Raw genomic sequence first — 6,395 nt, 5'->3', positions numbered from 1 at the left:
CTGTGATATCTACTGAACGCAACAATTGCCGCATCAGAGATGCCCTCTGGGCTTTTTGCCCTGTCTGAGAAAAAAAGACGCCTGATTTCTTGAAGCTTATAGAATGGTTTCACGTGTCACAGAACGTGTTATAACAACAATTAATCCTTGTTATCTCCATGAAAAATGGAGATATTGTTTTGGGTGTGTATGTCTGTTTGTCTGTTTGTGTTTCCGGACCACTCTAGTCAGCATAACTTAAGAGCCTCTTGATGGATTACGATGATATTTGGTATGTGGGCAGGTGTTGTGAAGCCGAAATTCAAGGTCGATTTTGGGCCCCCTGGTATGTGACCTTGGTACTGCAGCAGAAATTCCATTTTTGTATCTTTTGACCTGGACGTGCTGTGGTCTTGATTTTTTGGTGGCAGATAGCTTGTGGTGTAATGAAGACGTGGTGTGGGTTTGGACCTCCTAGCAGCTCCCTCTGGAACTGCAGGGGCGTTTTTGTGAAAATCATCTAAGGAGAATAACTGAACAAAGGAACGACGGATTTCCATGATATTTAGTATGCAGGTAGCTTAGATAGAGATATACACAATGAAGTACAAATTATGCTAATTGGGACTTAATTTGCATAGCTATTGAGGAAAATCTATATTTGCAGTGTTTTGCCATTATCAGACTCAAATACATGTAACGTATGTAGTTTATGGAAAGTGGATCATCAACAGATACCAATTATGCAAATAAATTCCTTATTTGCATAATTAATGCAAAACACCATATCTCATCTTATTAGAAAAATTACAGGACCGTCAATATGATATTTAGTATGCGGGTAGCTTAGACAGAGATATATATAATGAAGTGTAAATTATGCTAATTGTGACTTAATTTGCATAGCTAATGATGAAAATCTATATTTGCAGTGTTTTCCATTATCAGACTCAAATACATGTAACGTATGTAGTTTATGGGAAGTGGAGCATAAACAGATACCAATTATGCAAATAGAAATGGAAAATTATAGGACTGTCAATATTGCAACATGTGTAAGGTAGATAAAGGTGTTTATGACCAAGCATATGTTATGCAAATGTTTAAGTCATTTGCATGAATAGAATTGTTCATGGAAATATGAGGTCGTGGAGCTCTTGTTATCTTTTTTTAACTGGAGATTTTCTTATTTCCAAGACGGTGTAACAAAAATCAGCCAATCAAGCGGTTAACAGGTCCATACGTCTTCGAAAATATATTTAGAATGACCTCTATGATTGAAAAAAAAACACGAGTTGATATAATGGTCAGCCTTGCCGAATGTTTTGTTTGATTGATTGATTGATTTTTAGGCTCTGTGCGCGGAGTTCAGTAACACTTTGGCCAGCGATAAAAACGCCACCTGTACCCATGTACACATCACATTTTGCATGTAAAGAGTTGGTTCGGGTTCAGGACATATGTGAGCATCGCGGTCGTCCGTTTTCCCTTGACAGCAATGGTACGGTCCTTTGGATTCGAATCCCGTGTATTCTCCTGGCCAGCAGTGAGCTTATGTTCCTGATGACCTACTGCCACAAAGGACCGTTAGATCAGTGAGGATTGGTCCCGTTCATTAAGATGACATGAACAACCCGCCCTAACCCTCACACAGCATTCATGGATAACCTGCTTTTAACGCCTTGCAACTTCACAGCAAGCGGTGAGTAGCTTTCGTTATATCGTCTAACTCTTGGAATGTCAGTTTTAGTCTAGAGAAGAACCGTCGGATATTTTGCTGATCAGCAATTGTATGATGGCAAACAGATAACAAACAGGTCGGCAGCTGTTCTGACTACAGTAATATCAAGATTTAATATGGACTGTATGACTACCATTCTGATGTCATTTATTAAAATAGCATTAGATTACACGTCATGTAGATATGTTACTAATGACGTTATGACGTTAATGATGTTATGAAGCAAAGTATGTTGAATACACTCAAGGGACGACATGATATCATGTATGAATTTGTAGGCGATGTAACGTTACATTCTGCCACGGCACGGGCTCCAGGGATAGATTGTAACCAGTAACGGTGTCATTTTCTGCGCAGATTTCTCTCAGACTCTGTACGGCGGTGTGCGGAGACCAAGAACGGTGTAACGCGGCTGGAAGTGAAGATACCAACAGACAACAACAGAACAATCCCTGATCAGGTAAGAAAACCTTTCTTCTCGACAATGTCGCACGAATTTGTCGATGTGGTTTACAACGCACTTATATTTATGCCATGAGTCTAAGATCTAAAATGTTTTTTTTTTTCGATAGATCGTGTATCAATAGGCAGTCGGAAAAAAATACGACATATACCCTGCAGAGCATAATAAACATAAATTGTAACCATGGAAACGGGCGAATACATTTCGTCTTGAACGGATCTGAGTTAATTGAGATCGGCTTAATTTCTGTGGCAAAATCTGTGGGTAAGAAGAAAATATCATGATAGTGAAAGACGAGCCAAAGATGGGTACTTCTGAAAGCAAATTCGGGATCAAGTGAAATCTGGACTTTCTGTTAAGCCGATCTTAGTGTGGGCAAGAACATAATCCAGGTTTTCAGACGGAGAGGTAGGCTGTTAGCGTACAGCCGCCAGGCCCGGCTTATTACAGGATCGCTTATTTGTCGGCTCCCCTCCATGGGTATTAACAGGATTAGGAGAGGAAACCCACCTGGGACGTTACTACGGGTGTTTGACGTCATACCGAGGAATGGGTATGATGAACAGCATGGTTTACTCCGCCTTTCTCACTCCATCAATTCCCACCGTTCTCTTTCACCTTTCTCTCTCCCTCCGGCCGTCCTTCTCTCCCGTTCCCCATTTCTCGCCATCTCTACATTGTATCTCCCTCACTCACCCCTCTCCGTATCTCCATTTCTCCCATCCACTTCATTCTTTCCTACTCCATCCCTTCTATCCTCCGATTGTACCCCCCCCCTTTAGAGCAAGTTCTCAACAACTATAGGCAGTTTGTCCTCAGACAGACCCAAGGTTCGAACTAAACCATCCATGACGTCATGCTACAAAGCACCTATACTTGCGCTCATTTGAACACCAAGGCTAGGACGATAACTATGTTTGACCCATACTTATGAGCCATAACCTGCAGATAATGCTGTTGTATCTGATGTTACTGTTGTCGATGTTGTATCTGGACGAAGGTTCCCCCCTCGCTTTTACATCAATGGTATCCTAGCAACTCATAAGGCCATCTCATCTCTATAGAGTTTTAATTCATATGATCCCTATGATTGCTGTTTTTATCATTTCTAATCAGTCAAACATCCTGATGGTATCGTTGCAGTCTGATTATAACGGCAAACAAATGAGGATGTAACTAGATTAGTTGTCATATTTCATTATCAACGATTTGTTTGACATCGATGTGCGCCGAGACGTCACTATACTTACAATGTTCGTTTCAGTTGTAGTGAATAGAGCGAGACTAGAGTGGAGCGGAAGGATGCAGAGAGATTCTGGCCAGTCCCCTCTGCATCTGGTCAAATCTTTTCAGTAGTCTTTAACTTTGCAGGAATCACTTTATCAGCCCAGCCACTGATTGAGTCGGTGTCCTTGGAAAGCGGAAGAACTGCATAGTGTGAATGGGCGGTGCTGAATAACAGGGCAACGCGGACAGAGGGGCATGAACCCAGGTCACATGGTATACTTTCAGTCGAGCCGGATCGCGGAATAAACATTTCTTTCAAGCAAACATGTTTGTGGTATCATACTATTACCCGGAGAAAGTGTGACTAGTAAATGTCATTTTGATGATAAGAGGCTTCCCGTTTCAATACGTATATGACGTTTTCATGATTAGATCGAGCGATGAGTCCATCCTCCATGCACTGTATATCTAAAAAGATCACATGTTTCCGTTGAAATCCTGAAATCCTTTCATTCATCTTACAAATTGACGTCTTTCATAAAAGCCTGCTCTATGCCACAAAGTGCATTACAGGATTTTACCCTGCCGATAGCTGGACTATCTGATACATTGTACGACCTCCACAAAACTATTCAGACAGCCTGGGCTGAACCAATTCTGCCACGGATATCACCCACGACATGGACGGATGCAGTGGAAAACAAATTGGAATTTCTGCTTCCTTTTCAATTCAGACAATTGTGAGAACTCGAATCTAAAACGGATTTTTCACAGTTGCAAGTGGACGTTAGATATCTCATTTTTTCTTTACAGTTTTTCGCGTTGGTCTGTAAACATTACATCTCGAACCTTAAATGGCGAGAGTTATTTGATGTTTTTGCTCTCTCCGTCTCATCTTCTGCTCTCTACACCCATAACTTTAAATTTGGATTGTCGTTGTCAATGGCATCATATGTTTAGAGCCCGACATGTTCACTTGTTACTGGATGTAAAGAGATGTTTCCTACGCGGAAAGAATGGTTACGACGGTGTCTTAGCTGTATATAATGCGTGTCCTGACTGCTTATTTCGGTCGGCTGTCAGAAAGCGAGTCAGCTGGAAACGTCTCACGATGTTCCCTGTCAGCATTTACCCTCGTCATTTTGACATTATATAGGTCGAAAGGGACAACGCATCCTGACTAACACGCTGGGACACTACAGCTAGTAATGGATGGTAGTTTGACATGTAGCGAAATAAACAGTGTAATGGACAGGAAGATCGGAAGGCATCGGGATGAAATGCTTTGTTTTCGTTGTAATCTTTCAACGGAAAGGAAAGTGTAAAATACTGTCATGGCAATGTCTTGAGTGCTTGGTAGTCACTGAAAGATAATTTTATTCTTCGGAATTGTGCAACATGAGAGCAACATTTGCCTTCTTTTCTTACTGGCCCTTAGCCAAAGAAAGATCACGGGGTGCCGTGCCAAATCTTGAATAAAACAAGATTTAAAAAAAAAATGAAATGACAAAGACGTGGCTCTGGAAATTTCCCTTTCCAGGTTGCATGTAATAGATCCTATCTTAAACTGTTTGTGTATGTTTGGGACACTCCCTTTTCGGTTCTTCAAGGAGAACAAAACAAAGCAAAAGACAGAGCAATAGACAAATATGCCATCACATGGTCATTGAGGTAAAGGAATTCATACTTCTTCATGGTGCATACAATAGTCCATGAAATGAATGTAATTCTATTATTTTGGAAAATCCCCATATGATCTTGAATGGTATTTCCCATACGCAGGTTCTCTGAGGTTTACATTGATCGCCCATGCCTTGCTAACGTTGGTACAGGTTCTATAGGAGGGATGGCGGGCGGACTGAGAGCCGGGCTTTAATGTCACCATGGACAGTTTTCTGAACGATACGGCGCTGAACGGGAGCGGGCCCCCGGATCACAACCTAACGTACGGGAACGGCAGCATGGCGGCGGACTCTGTGGGCGCGGGGCTGGACACGTACTCCTCAGCCATGATCGCCACCGTGCTCATCATGTCCCTGGTCGTGTACGCCTTCATCATCCAGGGGATCCTGTTCTGCCGGGAACTCAGACACTTCAACTGAGACGGGACAGCGCGCGGGGCTCAGTGGTTAGTGATCTGGCAGGGAACTCAGACACTTCAACAGAGACGGGACTGCGCGCGGGGTACAGTGGTTAGTGATCCGACTGGGAACTCAGACACTTCAACTGAGACGGGACAGCGCGCGGGGTGCAGTGGTTAGCGATCCGGCCGGGAACTCAGACACGAGTCAACTGAGACGGGACTGCGCGCGGGGTGCAGTGGTTAGTGATCCGGCCGGGAACTCTGACACTTCAGCTGAGATGGGACAGCGCGCGGGGTGCAGTGGTTAGCGATCCGGCTTCTGGACTCGAATCCCAACCTGTTGTCGCTCACCCGGCAACGTACACGATATAAGACATATAAATGAAAAGGTCGTTGGCCTTACATGTAGGACAGGACGTTTATTAGACGCAATGTCAATTGTTGTTGTCATGGCACGAACGTTGTAGTTCATGGCGACAGGGGAGATTGTAGACTATGCCGTTTTATCTTCGGTTTCCAGCTGTGAAAGGAGTATCGTATTGTATATGCCGTCTGTAGTTTAATTTTTCCAACTGAAACTGTTAGTGATATAATCCACTCACCGGGTTTGACTGCTACTACTAGCTTCCTAGTCCCTTGACCTCCGGGTCGTTGGGGGGACAAGGTAGCAGTGCAGATAGAGATCTGTCTCCAGGCTCGTCTATTTGACTGCTACCTACGGCTTAATGTGACTATGAACGCCGAGCTGAGATGTTTCAGCGGGTGGATTGAAATACAGACAGTTACTGCTAAACTTTGTTACGTCAGCCAGCATGCCATCACTACTGCGAGTACGGGAGAACTACATGTACAAGGCGTGAAGGACAAACTCAAAGCTAGTTATCTTCGTCTGGCGTATCTCT

The 6,395-nt window shown here is 43.3% G+C and overlaps 1 long non-coding RNA gene across 1 annotated transcript; it reads left to right on the top strand.

The window, feature by feature from the left end:
* The first annotated feature begins 1,425 nt into the window (after positions 1 to 1,425).
* On the top strand, positions 1,426 to 5,577 carry LOC136429318 (uncharacterized). The gene is made up of 3 exons (XR_010754733.1): positions 1,426 to 1,681; positions 2,078 to 2,180; positions 5,243 to 5,577. It is a non-coding gene; the product is annotated as an uncharacterized lncRNA (long non-coding RNA).
* The last annotated feature ends 818 nt before the right edge of the window (positions 5,578 to 6,395 follow it).

Source organism: Branchiostoma lanceolatum, chromosome 3 (assembly GCF_035083965.1).
Source record: "Branchiostoma lanceolatum isolate klBraLanc5 chromosome 3, klBraLanc5.hap2, whole genome shotgun sequence".
Taxonomy (NCBI): Eukaryota; Metazoa; Chordata; class Leptocardii; order Amphioxiformes; family Branchiostomatidae; genus Branchiostoma; species Branchiostoma lanceolatum.
This window is presented reverse-complemented; position numbering and strand designations above follow the sequence as displayed.